At 37.1% G+C, this 22,297-nt stretch overlaps 1 pseudogene; it reads right to left on the bottom strand.

The window, feature by feature from the left end:
* Positions 1-21,198: 21,198 nt before the first annotated feature.
* LOC147633340 (uncharacterized) lies at positions 21,199-22,051 on the bottom strand (annotated as a pseudogene).
* Between the last annotated feature and the right edge of the window lie 246 nt (positions 22,052-22,297).

Below are 22,297 nucleotides of genomic sequence, written 5' to 3'. Positions count from 1 at the left end.
GAAGTAATTATGCATGATGAATAGAGGTATTCTACAAGACGATACTAAGATTATGAAATTGCTATCATAGGTTAGATTGCGTAAAGGATTGATTCCCTTACGTTTCTCCATGACAATTTGTTAAGTACCATATTACATGGGGGTATAGAATAAGGAATTTGAAGGTTCATAGCATTTGAGAGGTATATGGATGCATGAACTTAGGATAATAAGGCCAATTAACTTTAGAATAATAGACCTTTTGAAGGCACAACAAAACAAGCCAAACACATGAAATAAGGGACTCGGAACAATGTTTAGATAAAAGAAGATTTCTACCTAGTGGGGACACCACTTTGAAAGAGATAGGAGGATTTACTTAGATACTACCCCACCTCGCGAGATGAGGACATCTCGAATCTTTTAAGTGGGGGAGATTGTAAGGTCCCCCCCTCCCAAGCCATGTATGTATGTGTCTCTTTTAATATAGATTTCAATAAGGAAAGAGAGTGCACTTAGAGAAGAGTGAGACAATAAGGCTAGAAACATTAGAAAAGTGTTAGAATAAAAATATTATAAGAAGACAAGAACAGTTCTATTAAGAGAAGTATCTCCAAAAATAGAAATTCGAATTTAGGTGATAAGAGATCATATTTAGAGTCCATGCATACTAAAAATGTGGAAAAGCAATACGTTTCTAAAGATGGCGCGTTTGTGGCTATATACAAACGTTTTTGCCTATTCTACCCACGTTGGCTTGTAGAACAGATGGCTTCTGATTTTTCTGACTACAATTTGCTGATTCTGTCAAGGTCTCTACACAGGAAAAACTGTAAGAAGCAGCAATTAGCCTCAAGGTAATCCTAGAGCTTGAGATGTATATATCCCTTCATTCTTATCTAATATCTTAGAAAATAAGCTTAGATTGCTAAGGTCTTTCGAAGGAAGAGACCAAAACTCCATAGCTTTTCTTTTAAACAAAGAATAGTATGCCGTAGCCCTGCAAAGAGAAGGCTATTTTGCCATAGACCTTTGAAAGAGAGAAAAGTCAGAGTACGAGTAAGAGGAGATAAATCTTGGGGATGATCGGATGATTTCAATCGTAAGAGAAGGTATTAGAAGACTCTCTATTCTCATATATCAAGTTTTGAAGCTCTTGTTAATGAGCAAAGGCAACGATAAATGACAAATTTCTATAAGGTATATACATATTTTGTTTTTCAATTATATATCATTCTCAGGGGTTGAGGTATGGCCCTGGCTTCTCTATTAATTGTTAATAGTGATCTATTTGATTGATTTACTAGTTAAAGTTTGTATTCTTTTAAACAACAACATATGCCTTAGTAAAGAATGTCTTATCACAATCTCAAGTTGAAATGCTAAAATCTTTGAGAAAAGGATTGTTTTCTTAAGAAGGTAACATGGATTCTAGTCCTATGGTTTAGTGAGTAAATGGATTGTTATCTTGGTTAAATTAAGGTACAGGTACAACTCTCCCTGCGTTGACGTTGTCCTGTTCTTGTGCTTGTGTAGCTAGACGTCGGAGACATTAGTAAGGCCCAGAGTTGGCCCATGGTATCCCTCATACCATTGGGAGAATGAGGTTCGCCGATTGAGGCGAGTGATTGTGATGCTGCCTAGTTCTGAGGGCCCAGGCTAGTGCGGTGAATAAGCCCACCCTAGTAGTTGCCCAATTTATGATCAATTACCCTATGGGTGATTTGATTTTTAGAAGATCACGCTCCCCCTGCGGGATAGGACTAGGTCTTACCTATGAATCGTATCCTTGAATCTCTACATAGTCAAGGTGTCGATGAATAGGAAATTTTCTCCAAGTTAAGACTTAGTGGACTATCTTAAGTGTTTCCCCTATTTTAGAAGGGGGGGAACCTTACAGTACTCTTCCTGAACTTGTGTAGAAGGCCTATTGTTCTGAACTATTTTTGTTTTGTGAAGACTGTTGGTCTTTACCCAAGCTCTTCTCTTCTATAATCAACATAGACAAAAAAAAGGAAAATTGGGAATGTTTTCCTGAGTCTGAATAGATGTCTTGAATGCCTTGTATTGTGGCCCGAGACCACGTAGACAGACTTCCACCTTATCATCATCATCTACTGAAACGCCAATAGATGCAAGGGATCCCACAATACCCTTGATCTTCAATGCATAGTCATTCACAGACATACTCTTTTTCTCCACAGTATGAAGTTCATTCTTCAACTGTATCTTTCGTGCCTTGGTATTCGTTTCATAGAGTTTTACCAAGGTGTCCCACGTCTCCTTGGGAGACTTGGCATCCTGTATGTGCCCAATCATGGTGTCATGTATACTGATAGAGAGCCAAAACATAACTTCTCTGGCTCCTTGGTTCCAATCCTTGAAGTCTTTCACATCTGCAGCAGTCGGATTGATCTCCGGTATCTCCGGTGCCTCTTCATGCTCACCTTCTATATAGCCTCATAACCCTTTCCCATCAGGAAATTTGTCAACCTGAACCTCCAAGCATGGAAGTTGTTCTTGTCAAGCTTCTCAGAGCAACAATATGGTTTATGCCATCATTTAACATCTTGCCAGACACACAAATTTACCAAAAATAGTACTCTGGTTTGTCCTGCACAAACTGCTGTATTTTCTGCAGGGGTACTATACTACACTCAAATGTCACAACTAGTGACCTCAATGTGCATACATACACCCAATGGCAACTGTTTACCTCCTTGCAGCACACACAATGTCTGCACAACCAATGTGTCTTCTTGCAGTTCTTAAAACAGAGTTCTGCATAGAAACAATGACTTACCCGCAGTGCTCGAAATCGCCCGCTTTCTGAAAAACAGAGGTCCTAACGCGCCCGAAATGCATTTTCGGCCCGAAAAATTTAGTCCAATAGGACAGTATAGTTGCCCTATAGCTTTACTCCTACAAAGAAATCTCCTCAATCACAGATCGTTTGCCGGTGCCTCCTGTAGAGCTCCCGACAAGGGTGTAGTCGCCAACACAAATAGGGAAGAGTAGTTGAAGCTCTTACCCTAGCTCTTACCCTCGTACTACTTCATGTGCTTCTCTTGCTTGCAATTTAGCCCTTAGCATGAACCAGGCTATGATAACATGAAAAGATGCAGGGGAGAAGAGAGCTTGAGCTCTTGCAAGCACACACACACTCACAAAACCCTAAAAGAGAACACACAAGGTGAGAGGTTGAAAATCTTCTTCTTCTTCACACAACACTCAACACACCATATACAAGGATAAGAGTACACACAATATGAAAAGGTACTCAACCAAATACATACTAGGGTTCTCTATAGTGGGAACCCAACTAAATGAGCTGGTGCTATAACTATGCCAGTCTCTAGAATGGCTGTCACACAGCCTGTCATCCCACTGACCGCATATCACCCATGATCTCATCAACCATGCCAGTGGTGTAAGTGTGGGGCCTATCCCCCAGGCGGGTCATCAGTGTCCACTGCCTCATTAGATGAGCTCGATATCTCAACACTTAACACAGTAATGGTCCATCAGACCAGTAATTTCATTTGAACATTCCCCCATGGGAATTTCAGTTATACAGGTTCTCAATTTATTATTTCACAATCGGGTCTACTGGCCAAAGGTCAAGCTGCGAACAATATGTCAGCACAATCCACTAATCTCATAGTAATCTGCTGAAAGTCTTGATCGTCCTCCAAGTTACTAACATCATCACTGGGATTCTCTCCATTCATCATCATCATGACTTATTCAACTCATCAACCCAAATTCAAAAATCATTATCCTTCAATTAGAATCCAAATCAATTCAACCATTCTCAACGAGAATTCTAAAATCATATAAACCAGCATTCAAAATCATCATCTAGGATAGCATTTTTTCTCATAACTTTAAGGTTTTAGATTCACTCGTATATGTTGTTAGTAAAGAGTTGCAGTATACCCACAATATATACGGGTGGTCATGGTCCTCAGTGTTATAAGATAAATGCCATCATATCTAGGCCTCAAGCAAGTCAGAGAGATTATCGACAGGGGGAGATCAGCTTGGTTTATGTGCCTACACATGACAACATGGCAGATTTGTTTATGAACGCTCTTTCTTGTGAAAAGTTCGAAGCTTTCCAAAAATCTTTGGACTTGTTGTCTTTTGGGGGGTGATTAGCCACCATCTCTGTACATGTTCACATCATTGATCCAAGGGGGTTTGTTGAAATCTGTGTCATATCATTGCTCCAGGGGGTTTGTCGACATCTGTGTCACATGGGGAGTTGTGTGTGAACACTAAGACCTTTCGGGGCACTTTTTATTCTCTTTAGGAGAGGTTTTTTCCCCCGATCTCTTGTACATGTGAATCGGCCCTTATTTCACGTATGGGGTTCACATATTATTGTGCTTTTGCACATAATCCATAATATTGCTTTGTGTGCCTCTCCTTGTACTCTCACAATTGTGCTTCTTTGAGTGTGTGTGTGGATTTTTGTGCTTGGCTGCAGCATCTCTCCAACAGAGCTTCTCCGTAATCCAGCTAACCCTTATAGAAACATACTTGCATTGCAGATCTTAGACTTCTCCGTGAATGAGAGATCCATGTCCCCTCTGCACATCGGCGAACTCTGGAGTCCTGGCACGCAAGGCAGAGTTTCCCACTCGGGGCCTCGTCCACGAATGTCCAGACAAGAGACTAATCCGGCAGCTCTTCCAAAACCGAACCCGGAAAAAATTTCCCTGGCCCAGAAAGCATAGGTGATTCCTCCAGGAAAAATCTTCTAACGCAGTCAACAGCCTTAACTATCCTTTGTATTCCGACCGACCCCGCGGATCACATGGCCGAATCAAAGGAGGAACTTGCACTTGGTTCATAGAGACCAACGCTTTTTTCCCCATCAAAAGAGGCACAGCCGTTGATTCTTTTTCCATAGAACAAGGATTATCCTGGGACTTACTTCAACTATCGTAACTTGAACAGAATTGAATTTTATCATAGGAATCCATCAGTCCAGCCTAACCCGATCCAATCCCATGGGTTAGCCAACCGCCCAACCACTATATTGATACGATCCATTGTAAATATTTGGTTATGTTTTGTCCCGGGTACCAAGGAAAAGAGTTCCTAGGCCCCCTAGCCAGCTCTCATGCAAAACTTAAATAGTCACACCACTTATGCACCCAATACAAAATTTCCTTTTCTTGGACTCAACTATTTCCAAAACAGCATTGCAATAAAACCACAGAGTTTCCATCATAGTCCTCAGTATTCCAGTTCTAGGATCCAATTTCCAGTCATTCCTTCCTCGGCGTACCTATGACATCATTGGCAACTAGAACGCTCACCACCTGCTCACTCATGGGCCTTTTCAATAGTTCCTAGCCCATTCTACCCAGAAATATAATCAAGTATTCCATTCATTCCTTCCTCAACGTACCTATGGCATCATTGGCAACCAGAACGCTCACCGCCTGCTCACTCAGGGGCCTTTTCAATAGTTCTTAGCCCATAGTACCTAGGAGTTTAATCACATAAAAACCATATGGACTCTCAGTTGAAGATTAGCAAGATCAACCAACAAGAGTTTAATCACATAAAAACCATATGGACTCTCAGTTGAAGATTAGCAAGATCAACCAACAAGATCCATGTAAAAGAGCCATGAAGCAAGGCCAATCAACCAGATCCATGTTCGTGTTTAGAAAACAACTCCAACTCATTTTTTCTTCCTGTCGCACACGTGGGTATCCTGGACCCAGATCCCGAGCACCATATGGTCAGCACCCTCTAGGCTCCTTCGCAACAAGTGACCTAGCGCTTCACTCATAGGCCGCTTCCTTGGTCCCTCATCCACCATACTGGAAGCTCACCATTTTTTTAATCGAATCGAGGCTGGTCAAGACCTCGGCCGATACAACCTTGCCACACAAGACGTCCTTCATTGACTCTCCCTCAGCTATTGCAACTATTTCACTTAGGTCACCGACCTCATTCCACACGATAGTCAAGATACTCCACCATTATTGACATAAAACAATCTTTAAAAAATAGGTTTCACATACAACTACAGTTTCCAACAAAATTCCCATCTTTCCTCATCGTTACACATTCTTCCACATCATTTCTCATCGTCCCATACCATTTCTCATTATCCCACATCAATTTACATCCAATCACATCACTCCCACATCAACTCACATCCAATCACATCATCTCACATCAATTCACATCCAATCACATCATTCCCACATCCAATCACATCATTCCCACATTAACTCACATCCAATCACATCATCTCATATCAATTTACATCCAATCACATCATTCCACATCAACTCACATCCAATCACATCATTCCCACATCAACTCACATCCATTCACATCAATTCACATCCAATCACATCATTCCCACATCAACTCACATCCAATCACATCATCTCACATCAATTCACATCCAATCACATTATCTCACATCAATTCACATCCAATTACATCAATCCACATCATCTTACATCAATTCACATCCAATTACATCATTCCACATCAATCCACATCTATTCACATCTTCCCACATCAATCCACATCTAATCACATCATTCCCACATCTATTCACATCTTTCCACATCAATCCACATCTAATCACATCATTCTCACATCAATCCACATCTATTCACATCTTCCCACATCAATCCACATCTAATCACATCATTCCCACATCAATCCACATCTATTCACATCTTCCCACATCAATCCACATCTAATCACATCATTCCCACATCAATCCACATCTTTTCCACATCAATCCACATCTAATCGCATGATTCACATCATTTCATATCCATTCACATCATTTCACATCCATTCACATCTAAGTGAATTATATTTATAATCATTTCCATGATTTATCTAGAAAATTTGTGCATAACCTTCTTTACTTTTCAGGCAAATGAATAATGCTCAAAACTCCACTTTTAATATAAAATTTATTTTGCATAAATTCATTCTCTAATGATATAATTTTCTTTTCCATCTTCCTCGCATTTTCTATAAAATGATAATGGTTAAAATTCCACTTTTAGCATAAAAATTATTATGCATAAATTCATTTTCTAATGCTATAAATTTTGCCATAGCTTCCCCAAATTTTCTATAAATTGAGAATGCTTAAAACTCCACTTTTAGCATAAAAATTAATTATGCAAAAAAAATTAATAATAAAAATTCTACCATAGTTTCCCCGCATTTACTATGAAATGAGAATGCTCAAGGTTCCTCTTTTAATATAAACATTACTTTATGCAAATCCTTCATTTTCTAATGATAAAATTTTACCATAGCTTCCCCACATTTACTATGAAATGAGAATACTCAAAAGTTCACTTTTAGCATAAAATTTAATTTGTACAAAAACCTTCATTTTCTATTCATAAAATTTTACTATAGTTTCCCCGCATTTACTATGAAATGATAATGCTGAAAATTCTACTTTTAATATAAAAGTTAGTTTATGCATAAACCAAAGCTTAAACATAAACATTAATTCATCATAATCAAGAAAAGAATGGTTTTAAGAGAAAAACCACAAAATAAAATGCTTTCCAAGCATGAGGGAGGTTGGGAAGAAGAATAACATTAAAAAGAGAGCATAAATAACATTGTTTAGGCTTACCCTTGGTTTGCTTGATTCTTTATCTTGCAAAAATGGTGTAGCCCTCATGGAAGAGGCTTGGTCACCAAGGGGAAAGGGTAATATTCAAGAAAGAAGAGGTTTAGTGAAGCCCTAAGCTTCACAATGGAGAGGCAAGGTAGAGAGATAATAGAAATATACTAAACTAAAAATTACACTAGTATAATGTTACTCCAATATGAAAATACAAAGGAATGGGGGTCTATTTATAGGTGAGGGAGGCCACCAACCAAGTCCAACTAGAATCTAGAAGCTTCCAGCTCCAGTTTGATCCATTTTGGACAAGTTTAGACTAGTTTGGCTCACTTTTTTGATTTGGTTTAAAGGAAGAGAGAGGAGAGATGAAATATCTCACTTTTTTGAATTAAAAAAATACCCTCTTGATGTGATTTCTAGGCGCCTTCATGAGCCCTTCTCCCCATTCTGAGGTGTCAAAAATTTCATTTTTAAACTAAAAAATCCTATTTTTTAACTAATAAACCCAGTACTAGTCAACTCTTCATCTTATGTGAGAATTTACTCATTTTTGGGAGATTTTCTTATATTCTTTGCCTTTTTCTCATCCTAAGACTTGGATTAAAATTATTGGCCCTTCTTGACACTCTTTGGACCTTAATGTGAAATTTTATACCCCTAGGCCAAGATGTCCACATCACATATTCAATTAATTTCTAATGCACATTTAAAAACTCTTTTAAAGATTCTATTTGAGGGGATCTCTTCCTATTGAACTGGGAGAAAGTTCTTATCCAAAAATATTTCAAAACTGTATTACTTCTCTCTAGAATATTTTCTCTCTCTAGACCAAAACAGGGTAAAACAATGTTTTCTTGCATTCAAAATTAGGAGATGATTATAGAGATTGAAGGGGAGGTTCCTACACCTTTACATCTCAAAAGCTGGAGGGAAGAATCTTACATCCTACCCCACTTAAAAAACGCGAGATGTCCTCATCTCGTAGCTAGAGGATAATCTCGGTAAAATCATCTTCTTACTCCCAGGGTGGGACTCTTTCTTTCTTAGTCAAGTCCGTTTTTCCAACTTAACAGACACTCAAAGAATCTTGAGCTCAAAATTTTGGGGACCACTCTGACAAAAAAGATCCATGTTACATAGATCTAGAATCGAAGCGCTCTCATTGGCTGGCCTCATATTTTTTTAATGGGCTCCAAAAGGGCCTATTTGGAGCCAAATTACCACTAATGCACTAATGGACATGCCACATGGAGACACTAAGCGGGGAGATGAGGAACTGTTATTTGATTTGAACACAAGGTTAGATGTTGACCAAATGGCCTTCTATTTCCATAAACTTGAATTCTTGTTGGGTTACATGCTTTGTGATTTTGAGACTATGTCTGACAGTGAGTTTTGGCCCCCTTACAAAGATTTTGGAAGGACCTAGTATTCATTGGATCTCAGAAGTCTACACTGAATGAAAATTCTTACATTAATGTCCTAAGTTTGAGTCATCATGCCTAAATATGGCTAGCATAAGAGTTAAAAGTTTAAGTCGATGTCCATTTTATTAGGCTGAAGACATAGTCTTTTTCTTACACAACACATGCATAATAAACCAAAAAACCGTAAAAAAAATTTGCACACAAAGTCGTCTCAATTGGTCTTTTGACCCTTGGCATAGTCTTATTGTTTCATAAGCATGTAGAGAGTCGCCATTCTAGCTATTGGCATAAGATTCCAAAGTTGTCGAAGATTTTATGGTCAACATCATAGTCTTGCATTGTCTTGCATAAGCATTCATGCTTCTTACACTTTTTAGAAAATTACATTTTTTAAGAGAAAGAAAAATAATTAAAAACTTGTATCACCCATAGCTTCTCCACACTTGCACATGCTCACATCTAATACATTAGAAGCCTCAACATCAAAAGCCAAGTACATAAATAGGTGGGGGGACTTTAACAATGGAAAAACTAGCAAAGGTATGAACCACTTGGTGGGTGTGGGGACTTTGGCAATGGAAACACTACCCCAAGGTATGACCCACGTGGATAACCCTCCTATATGATTTTCTTGCATAGCATGATGTTCCTTTATGTGAAGCATATAGGCATTTGCACCTTTCAAGCACTTTAATTAGGCACTCTTCTATTGTTTTTACCCATGTACATACATTGTGTTGAATATCTACAACCTTGACAACAAAAGCCAACCCTCACAATAATAATACCCAGATAAAATACAAGCAGCACACATGGTTGCATTCGCGCAGTTGAAGTGCTTCATCAACATTGGTGGACTACGACTTCAGGTCTCAGCTACTTCTACAAATTCTCAACCTTGCTCTTCATTGGATGGGTTCGAGGACAAACCTACATTAGGTAGGGGGAGATGTTAACCCCATTTTTGGTGGTTAACTAGGCAGACTACTCTAGTGGCCCCATCAAAATTTATTTTTATTACCAGAGTTGTGGACAAAGTGCTTGAGTTTTAGTTAGTACAAATCTTTGGTGCTGGGTAATAAAGTTTGGCCAAGGTGAACAAACTAGCCACTTAATGGTGGTTAATGAGGCGATAAATGGCTTCAACGGGTTTCTTCAACATTAATAAAGCCAGAGTCATTACTAGTGAATGAAATCAACTAGTCTATACATTTGAGTCACTTTGTAATTTTGGTCACCCGAGCGCTTCATCATGCACATTACTTCACATGAATCTTGCACCAATCCTCTTCTATTTACTCATAGAAATACTTGTTGAATTCGATTATCTTAAATCCAGCTATCCCTATTTCTTGATCTAATTTTTGCTCTAGCTCATGATTCCTTGTAGCCAGGGGTGGGCTTGATGTTCCTCTTGAATTAGGGGACCTCTTCTTGATTAACATGGAAGGACTCATGTCCTTCTCGACACTTTCTATATAAAAAAACTTTATCACAGTCTCTGGCTATAATTATGGCTTCTGAAATAGAAGATGGTTTTACATTCTTGATGAGGTTATTCAAAGGTAGATTAAGCTTCCAAATGAATCAATGGTGGAGAAAAGTTACCTCATCCATCTTTGGAGCTAATCGAAGAATTTTAACAAAAGTTTGGTGGTATTCTTTTAGGGTCTCCCTTTCTTGGGTTAGCTCCAAAAATTCATTCATTTTATCCTCTTGAAATCCTGGAGGACAAAACCCTTCATGAAGGTGTAATTTCATGGCATCTCATAATTGATTCTAGCTCTAGTGGTTAGATTAACAACAGTGCTTCCAACTAATTTTGCATTTGTTACAATTTTTAGATGAGTAAGGGTAAACTTGCTTCTTTCATTGTATCCATGAAAATCTCAAAACTATCAAATACTTATCATAGCGCCACTTCTAAAGGTACTCTGGATTAATATATGTGAGATCTTCATTTTTTTTAGAATTACACATCTGGTGCCTTGGGATTGACACATCCAAAGATTATTAGGATTGACATATATGAGATGATTAGCTTTCTGAAAATTACACATCTAGTATCTTGGTATTAACACATCTAAGAGCATGATCCTCTAGGAATTACACATCCGAGACCCATGTTTGTCTGAGATGGATTCAAGATCTTGAATGATCGTTCTAGTGTAAAGTATCCAATGGATGGCATTCACACGTCAACTATTCAAATCTTAATGGAGTTATAATCTTAATAATTTATAATATGCAAACTAATGAGATATATCCTGAAAATTTCTCTAAACAAAGTTTCGGTCTATCCTTCTAGTCATTCAGTCTCTCACTAGTTTCTTAATTTGATCACCCTATGTTTTTGCTCATAAAAGGTTTTCTCCCCAATCTTATTTCTCAAATTTATTGTACAAATATCTTGTGTGTGCACCCCCAAGATATAAGCACAATTTCATAGGATGATTGTCTCAACATGTGAGGATATTCAAATCACTTCTATGGCCAGTAGAGATGATCGATTCGTCCTCATATGATAAACAATCACTTGTTTTAATCCCTTGATAGTTAACCTTTGAAAAACAAATCCTAGGAACTAAGATCGGCTCTGATACCACTTGTAAGGTTCCCCTCTTCTAAAATAGGAGAAACACTTAAGATAGTCCACTAAGTCTTAACTTGGAGAAAGTTTCCTATTTATCGACACCTTGACCATGTAGAGATTCAAGGATACGATTCATAGGTAAGACCTAGTCCTATCCCACAGAGGAAGCGTGATCTTCTAAAAGTCAAATCACCCATAGAGTAATTTATCATAAATTGGGCAACTACAAGACTTGATTTCTAGAGGCAACGCTTTTTTTCTCATCCATGCAAGGCACAGCCGCCGCTGGCCTAGTCTTCTAGAATAGAGTTGCCCAAGAACCTATTTATCTAGCGTAGGGCTTTCACTTAATCTGTTGGAAAGCTACCCGACTAATCGGGTCCACCCGTCCGTAGGATGGTGCCGTTGGGGCATTCCATCCTCCCACTTTCCACCCTACTCACGCATCAATTTGTTTTCTAATTAATCCTACCACACTGTTTGACATTAAAAAAACATGTTCCTTAATTAAGGCCCTTTTCACAAGGTTTGTTAAAACAGGCTTTTTACACAATACAATAATGCCAAGATAAGATTTATAAAAAAAAGTTTATACATGAATCAATTTCATACAAGCCAAACTGGTTCTCTTATTCTTTTCCTTTATACCGCCGATGATCTAGAATTCGGCCTTCCAACCTCCACATGCTGGGCAAAACCCTACGGGACCATACACCTCATCGTCGGCCGCCGCTGGCGAGGACTCAAGCCGGCCTGTCGCCCTCTCAAGCTCCATCGCTCGATCTTCTCGCCCCTCAGAGGGATGTCTGCGCACTAGGGTGGGCTAATTTACCGCACTAGCCTGGGCCCTCAGAACTAGGTAGCATCACAATCACTCACCTCAATCAGCAAACCTCATTCTCCCAATGGTATGAGGGATACCATGGGCCAACTCCGGGCCTTACTAACGTCTCCGCCGTCCGGCTACACAAGCACAAGAATGGGGCAGCATCAAGGCAGGGAGAAGTTATACCTGTACCTTAATTTAACCAAGATAACCATTCATTTATTCAACTGAACCATAGGACTAGAATCCATGTTACCTTCTTAAGAAAACAATCCTTTTCACAAAGATTTTAGTATTTCAACTCGAGATTGCGATAAGACATTCTTTATTAAGGCATATGCTGTTGTTTAAAAGAATACAAAATTTAAATAGTAAATCAATCAAATAGATCACTGTAACAATCAATAGAGAAGCCGGGGCCATACCTCAACCCCTAAGAATGATATATAAGTGAAAAACAAAATATGTATATACCTTATAGAAATTTATCGTTTATCGTTATCTTTGCTCGTATTAACAAGAGCTTTAGAACTTGACATATGAGAATAGAGTCTTCTAATACCTTGTCTTTTGATTGAAATCATCCAATAATCTCCAAGCTTTATCTTCCCTCACTCATACTGTGACTCTTCTCTCTTTCTAAGGTCTATGGCAAAATAGCCTTCTTCTCTTATAGGGCTACGGGATACTATTCTTTCTCTAAAAGAAAAGCTATGAAGTTTTGGTCTCTTCCTCCGAAAGGCCATAGCAATCTAAGCTTCTTTTCTAAGATATTAGATAAGAATTAAGGGATATATACATCTCAAACTCTAGGATTACCTTGAGGCTACTTGCTGCCTTCTCACAGTTTTCTCTGTGTAGAGACCCTGACAGAAACAGCAAATTGTTTTGGCCATAACTCTCTGATAAAAACTCAGAATATGGTTGTATAGCCAGTCAAAAGAACGGGAAGACATCTGGTCTACAAGCCTTCGCGGGCAAAAAAGGCAAAAACGTCTGTATATAGCCACAAACGCGCCATCTTTAGAAACGCATTGTTTTTCCACATTTTTAGTATGCATGGACTCTAAATGTGTAAAAGTACTCTAAATATGACCTCTTATCACCTAAATTCGAAATTCTATTTTTGGGGATACTTATCTCTTAATAGAACTATTCTTATGTTCTTATTTCTTTTAGGATTTTTGGAGCTAATATTTTTATTCTAACACTTTCCTAATGTTTCTAGCCTTATTGTCTCACTCTTCTCTAAGTACACTCTCTTTCCTTATTGAAATCTATATTAAAAAAGACACATACATACATGGCTTGGGAGGGACCTTACACTAGATTATGGGGAGCATAGTTTCTCTCATGAGGTCTTAATTTTTGAGACTCATTAGATATGGAGTGTTCTTTCTACATCAAGATTACTTCAATAGAAAATCCACTAATGACTTTCAAGGGCTTCCTAAATTCTAACAACTTCAGCACTAGATTAGTCACACTAAAGTAACATTCAACTTATCAAAGGCACTCTGACATATCACAGACCATCAAAATGTAATATCATACTTGAGAAGGTACGTCAAGGGAGAAGTGATCTTGGCATGTCCGGAAATAAAGATCTGATACCACCCTATCAAACTTACAAATCTTCTGACTTTCTTTACCATCTTTAGTTTTGGCCCAATCAATGACATCTTACACCTTTACAAAATTAGCTAATATACCATCTCTTAACACCATGAACCCTAGATATTCAATTTTGATAAAGAAGGTACACTTAAGTTTGTGCTTTCTAAGGGGTTCCAAGACTTTACACACATTCTTCTTTTATGATTAGCAATATCCTTGGAGAAAACCAAAATATCATCAAATAGAACTAAAATGAAATCATGCAAATACTCTCTAATGATTTCTTGCGTTCACCGATTAAAGGTAGCATGGATATTTGTTAATCCAAATCGCATTACCATAAATATGAAACTTTCATACTGGGTATTAAAAACATATCCTACTCCTTAATTTTGATCTGGCAATATTCTAACTTTAAGTTAATCTTTGTAAATATCTAGGCTCCATGCAACTTGTCTAACAATAGCTCATCTATCTTGGGAATATGATATTTATCCTTGATGGTATAGATGATTCAACCCTCGATAAATTTGATGCATACTAATCTGAGAGTACCATCCTTCTGCTTCTAGAAAAAGTTTGACTTACCTAAGGGGATACACTGGGTCAAACAAAGCCTTATTCAAAAAATTGTCTCAACTCTTCCTTGAGCTCAATTGCTTCTAGAAGAATAGCCATATTATAAGCTCTTTTTGCACTTGGTTGGGCTTCGAGGATCAACTCTATCTCATGTGACCAACCTCATGAGTTGGGACATTTTAGTTAAATCTTCAAGAAAGATGTCAATATATGAATATCAATGTTGTTCTGCATGATCCAATCCATCCTAAGAATCCCATTATTCATTGAGCTTACATTCAATCAAATTTCCATCCACCAAGGAGAATTGAATTACATCCATCTCATGGTGCATGAAAAGAACTTTTCCACTATCCAATTCCACTTGCATTAATTTACCTTGCTTCTCATTGATTACTAGCTTATGTAAGCATTGAGACAAAACAAAAAAAATGAGTGCTACTACCTAAATCAACCAAAAGCTTAAAATATTTACCTTGGAAATTTGACGAGGTTTGGATTACTGAGAACTGCTGGTTCTAACTTGGTTCTCAATTGTGGCGTGAATTCTACCTCTTTCTTCTTCCTCTTGGTCAACTCCTATAATAGCATTAGAAGCCACTAACTGGGTTGGAACTAGCCTTTGACTTTTCTAGTTTTGAGGTAGAGGTCCTTCATTGCTCTGAACTAAAGCCGTAGCCCTCTAGTTTAATGAGATCATGGAGTAGAGAAGGAGTTGTACATGTGACAACAAACGGGTGCATTTGAATAATCACTCATCAAATTTCCTGGTTGCTTGCATCTAAAATGCTTACACTCCTCCTTGAGAACTTTAGATCTAATAACATTCTAGGAAAAGAATCATGTCCTCTAAGCCCATTAGCTTCTTGAGAACTTTAGATCTAATAACATTCTAGGGAAAGAATCATGTCCTCTAAGCCCACTAGCTTCTGTTACTTGGCCTCGATCCTATCCCCTATTTCTCTTTTGACTTTGGCAAACCAAAATTTAATGGAGCTCTCTTCAGGGGAGGGGGAAAAAGGGCTTCTAGTGGGCTATCTACTTAGGAAAATCTTGCATAAAATCCTCATCCATCCTTAGGATGGAGCTCTCTTCGAGAGGGAGGGGGCAAAAGGGCTTCTACTAGGTTGTCTCCTCCTGAGGAAAATCTTGCATTAAATCCTCATACATCCTAACTTCTTTAGCTAGCAAAGAGAGACCTTTCCATTCTTTACCAACGTGTCTATGGGAGGATCCAATATTTCGATGGAGAAGGGTCTCATTGCATGAGTATAATAGACTCAATAGGTTTGCTTGCCTAAGATAACTTTAGGAACTCATTCATCTTATCTTCTTGAAATTTAGGGTGATAAAACCTTCGATGGAGGTAGGCGTTCATGTCTTCCTATCTAAGTTGTCCTAGTTTAGATGGTTAGAGTCAAGGTGGTTTCTCCAACTGTTCATAGTGTGGCACTGATAATCTTTCAATATGACAAGAGTCATCCTGCTTTTATCATTGTACACCCCAATGTCAAAATACTCATCCATAGAATCTATCCAATTCAAAATTGCCTCTTTGAGGTTATTACCCTTGCCTTGGAATGGACTTATTGTGTTGAGACCTATGGAATGTCTCCTTAACATCGTTATCCAATACTTGAATTTTAGGTACAACATTTTGTGCTTAATGCCCGTGCCTCATGATTCTTCTGAAAGAAAAGGCTTTTCTTGAATTACAATCTTAGTAGCAATGATTATATAATAAGAAAAATATCTCTTTTATTTTCTTAAAATATTTATTAAAGTACCAGGGAAATATCTCAATCTTGGGATACAAAAAGCTAAAAACAACTATACTAGCCTCTATAACTACAAACTTTCTATGAGGGAGATACAGACTAAGATGATTTAGCTTGGTTAAATAGTCATATAGGGTACAAAGACTTTTGCCAAAAATCTAAACTTTCCATAATCATGGCCAAGCTTAGATTTGAGGCATAGAATGGAAGATAATATATATCTATCAAAACAATAAAATTTTCTTCGTCTTTATCCCACTTGTGATGCCACATGCCTGAAATAATGTTCTTGACAAACTGAGATAGAAATTTATAGCCATCACTCTGTCATTGGTCAAATTCTCAAATACAACTCGAATCATTTGGTCCTTCTAAGGAAGAAGCCAAGTTTTGGGCCATACTATATTTTTAATTTCACACAACATTACTCAAAATAAAAGATAAGATTCAAACAATGCCAAGGTAATATATATCTTATTCCCAAAAAATATATTTTGAGTACATCAAAAGAGGTCATCAACAACTAAGCCTAGCTCTCATGGGCGATAGTACATGCAAATGTACATGACATAGTAAGCTCAATCAAAGGCTCGCCTAACTAGTAGTCTCAAGATCCTATGCCAAGGAATGCAATTCCTAAGAGTCCTATACATCAATCTATGGACTCTAAGATCTCATCAAAGTAGTCTATTTACAGCTATGCCTCTCACAACATCCGGTCAAACAAATCACTCTGTAAGGACAATGTTCTCTAATAATTTCTCACATCTTGGCTATAGGTTGTGCCATAATCCACTATCCCAAGTACCACCTCTGCCTCCAATTAGCAAAACAACAGTTGAAAAGTAGAAGCTCTCAAAGTGTTAGGCCAAGTCAATTTGCACAATGAGCAAAGAAGAGAAGGTGCTTGAATGCGAAGGCTATCATATCGTCCCCTTCAAAGATAACTCAGGGACTCAAATGTGAAGATTCTCAATTGCAAAGGCTATTATATTGTCCCCTTTGAAGATAACTCACGATCTCTATACAGATAAGGTATGGCTGATTGTTTCTCCTTCTGAAAAGAAATCCAATAAAATACAATATGTTTTGGTTCTAGGTAGTGTACCACATATGATAAAAATACATCTCATATCATCCTAAACCTAGCTCTACTTAAATACTTGCTATGAGAAACCTACCCCTCTATCTATAGCAAGGGAATCACAATAAGGTTAAAGAAACTCACTCAGGGCTTTATATCTATCCTCACACTTGGTTATTCCATTAGCTCCTCTTAGTCTAACTAGAACAATACTTATGTAGGGGAATCACACTAAGGGTAAAACAAACGACCCCTACCCCTCCATCTATAATATTAGGGGAATCACACTAAGGGTTGAGCAACTCACTCGGGGCCTCATATCACAATGTCCTAACATGTGGCTATTCCATTAGATCGTCTTAGTCTAGCTAGAACAATCCTTATACAGGAAAGGTAAATGATTCCACACCAGGTGTTTTCCTTTTATAGTTCTCACAAACAAGTAAGTCACATCAGTTGTCTCCTTGAGGCTTAACAAGATGTCCTCACTCCTTGATTATAAAGGTAACTCTTCTAGCCTTTTATGATTTGCTAACTAACCAACTTATCCTAGTTTTTTCTCATTCTAATAATATATAAAAATTATTTGAAAAGTACCCTCAACTTGGGTCCACCCCCGACCATCGCCCACTTTTTCTTTTTAGTGTGTTTGATCCTTTTTCTTTCTAGTGTGTTTGATCCTTTTTCTACTTTTACCAGATTTTTAGGCTCATCCTAGCCCCATCCAATCCATGGGCTAACATTCTTCTTAATCATGGGACCTAGGGAGATAGTGTAAACTCATGCACTCATAATTGACAATGCCACTTTACTCACATATGCCACTTAAAAATAAGTTCAAATAGAAGCCTCCCCCTTTGTAAAAACTTAATGGTGTTTATGCACTGTTACTCTACTCCTGTCCAGAGCCATCTACATTGAATTTTTTAATAATTCAATTGTTTTTGGCCCAACCCTCTCCAAAGTGAATTGGTGGCCACTATTGCTTCAAACAATAGTAGAACCCTCAATCCCTCAAGCCAAAGGAGAGCTTACAAGCTCCATGTAAGCTAATTTTCTTACTTTGTGAATTTTAATGAAAAATCTATGGTTTTCTTGATTTTTATGTTTTGCAAATGATTGAATTAAATTCAAATGCTATGCCTTTGATGAAAAGGCCACCCCCTTCTCTTCTTTACATTCCAACCTTTCTTAATCCTAGAAAGATTAACTAAGTGATTAATTAAACTCTTCTTATTGTTTACTCTCTGGAATTTAGAAAATTGTGTAGATTAGAGTTCTATAATTCTAAATTGGGATAATTAAGTTAAGGAAAGAAAGATAAAAATGAGAAATGGTCAGCCATACAAAGGAGGTTATGGCAAAAATTTTCAGAATTTTGTGAAAAAGAAAGTTTATTTTTATGTTATTCCAAAAGAGTAATTTCCACCATTTTTGCATCTAAAAGAAATATTCTAATTACTCCATGTACATATTCACCTATGAATATGCATGGATATCACTGATATTAATTATTAAATTTGATTCTATGCATAGAAAGATGCATAAAGGAATTTATTTTTATTACAAAAGTGTTATTCTTATTAAATTTGATTTCTATGCATAGAAAGATGCATAATGAAAATTTTTTTATTGCAAAAGTGTTATTCTTATTAAATTTGATTTCTATGCATAGATAGATGCATAATGGAATTTTTTTATTATAAAAGTGTTATTCTTATTAAATTTAATTTTTATGCATAGAAAGATGCATAATGGATTTTTTAATACAAAAGTGTTATTCTTATTAAACTTGATTTCTATGTATAGAAAGATGCATAATGGAATTTTTTTTATTACAAAAGTGTTATTCTCATTAAACTTGATTTCTATGCATAGAAAGATGCATAAAGGAAAAATTTTTATTACAAAAGTGTTATTCTTATTAAATTTGATTTCTATGCATAGAAAGATGCATAATGGATTTTTTTTTATTACAAAAGTGTAATTTTTTAAATTTGATTTCTAGGCATAGAAAGATGCATAAAGAAATTTTTTTATTATAAAAGTGTTATTCTTATTAAATTTGATTCTATGCATAGAAAGACGCATAAAGAAAAAAAATTTATTATAAAAGTGTTATTCTTATTAAATTTGATTTTTATGCATAGAAAGATGCATAAAGGAAATTTTTTATTATAAAAGTATTATTCTTATAAAAAATTGATTTTTATGCATAAATAGATGCATAAAGAAATTCTTTTTATTTTAAAAGTGTTATTCCTATTAAATTTGATTTTATGCATAAATAGATGCATAAAAGGATTTTTTTATAAAAGTGTCATTCCCATTGAAGTTGATTTTTATGCATAAATAGATGCATAAAGAATTTTTATATCAAAATTAGAATTCTCTTAAATTCTATGTTTAGATTCTATGAGTATTTGATAAATGAATAATTAAATTCATTGTATAAAGAAAATTCAAGAAATCTATCAAGATCAAAATATTAAATGATTAATTTATTTCTCATTGGAATTTATAACTAATTTAGAAATCAGTTAAGTGAATATTCAAAGAAAGAAATTCAGTAAAATAGTAACTGAATTATCAAACCTTTTCGAGAAAGATAGTTCAGGAAAAATCTTATCGGACTCTCAAACCTTGAATCAGACTATGACCAAGACCAAACTCTTTCGTCAGTTTCATTGACGAGGAAAAAAGGTGTGACCAGTTTAGAAAAATACACTCAAAATTTCTGCCAAATCTGAAACTAAGTTTGAGACCCTTCGAATTGATCTGTGGATCAAGGTTATAGAATTCGAGGAATTCTAGTATGAAATTCAGAATTCTGATCAAGAAGTTTTGGGGATACTGATTCAAGAAATACTCTTGTATTCAAAAGAAAATCAAACTAAAAACTTGCATAGAAATCCTCTTTTCTTAAAGGACTGTCTTATGCTAGAATGCTGGAGGGAGCATTTGTTATATGTTTTTCTAAGGGAAGTTCGGTTGCAATCAGCTGGCGGGGGAGTGTACAAAAGATGGCTCACGCGGTAAAGCCAGACATGGAGTAATTGAGCCGATGTGCATACTCTACACCTCAAGATGACATAACACCTTTTACTGATGAAGATGTACTAGAATCTTTGTGAGCTATAGAGTACAAAGGCCTAATTTGAGCAAGGAACCCACTACTAAATCCAAAATTGATGTCCAAAGTACTCATGTAGATAACACCTTTTGAGCCCACGCGCAGAATCCTATCGGAAGCCTACTCTACAATAGGGTCGAGGTGGCAACCGTATGTTCCTTACCCTCTTCGAGCCCCCCAATGCTAGACATGGAGTAATTGAGCGGTCCCTGAGTGAATAGATGTGATGTGAATAGAGCTTCCGGTACAATGGGCGAGGGCTGATGAAGTGGTCCCTGAGTGAATAGATGTGATGAGATGTGATGTGAATCAGATAAATGTGAATGAATGGATGGATGGATGGGATGTGATGTGAATAGATGTGATGAGATGTGATGTGAATAGATGTCATGAGATGTCATGTGAATCAGATAGATGTGAATGAATGGATGGATGGGATGCAATAGGAAAAAAGCTATACAACTCTTGCCCTTACTGCATCTAATATTGCATCACAAAATGGCATTAGGAATGGATTAGTAATGGTGGCTGCATTTAGCTTCCTGTAGTCAACACACACTCTTAACTTGCCATTTTTCTTATGCACCACAATGATAGGAGATAACCATGTCACCTCATTGACGGGTTTGATAAATCCTATAGCCAACAACTTATCAATCTCCACCTTAACCTGTTGAGCAAAGTTTGGATTCATCATGTACCTCTCCTGCACAATCGCAACTGCATCCTCTTTAAGATTGATGTGATGCTGGTGCAGATCTGGATCAATACCTTTTACATCAGCATAATCCCATGCAAATACATCCTTATACTCCAGCAACAACAGCTGAAATAGATCATTCAAGAGCTGTCCTTCCACATGAATGCTCACCTTTACCATCTTTGGATCCTCATTTGTGCCCAAATGGAGTTCCTTCAACTCATCCTTTTTCACCCCATTGGAACCTCCAAATCTCTTGTTGTATATCTTTTTCTGCCATATCCCTTGCTTCCCTCTCTTCTTGAGCTAGGGCTTCTTTTGAGCTAGAGGCTTCATTCTGATCTACCATCTGTATCAATTCAGATCCTTCTATTACCTGTCTAGGAACTAGATCAGAGCTTGTTTCCACTGACTCATCTTCCTTATGCAAGATCCCTTCAACATCAACTTCAAAGACAGGCACAATTGATGGGTTGGCCTTCAAAAATTCTTCCTCCTCATCATCTTCAACTTCCTCTGCCAAATTAATGGTTTGGGCATACAACTGTCTCTCTTTGAAATGAATGTTCCTCCTGCCCAGCATAGGCATAGTTACCACCTGTTTACCTTTTTTCTCAGAACAACCTTATTTTCACCCCAATCCTGCTTAACTTTAGCCAGTCTGAACCAAGGTTTTCCCAATAACATCTCATAAGAAGCATCTCCCTGCTCCATTTTCAAAACCACAAAGTTCACCAGAAAATTCATACCTGCAATCTGAATGGACTGCTGCCTCAGAATCCCTAAAGGTTGAACCCTTCTCTGATCTGCCATCTTAACCTGAAAAGGTGCTAGGTCTAACTTTCCCAACTGCATTTTTTGATAGACTGACTCAGCTAATATGTTAACTCGAGATCCTCCATCAAGCAATACTTCTTCAAATAAGCTACCCTG

The sequence above is a fragment of the Cibotium barometz genome, chromosome 12 (assembly GCF_041138505.1).
Source record: "Cibotium barometz isolate CiBa-2024 chromosome 12, ASM4113850v1, whole genome shotgun sequence".
NCBI lineage: Eukaryota > Viridiplantae > Streptophyta > Polypodiopsida > Cyatheales > Cibotiaceae > Cibotium > Cibotium barometz.
Note: the sequence above shows the minus strand (reverse complement) of the source record. Positions and strands in the feature narration are given on the sequence as shown.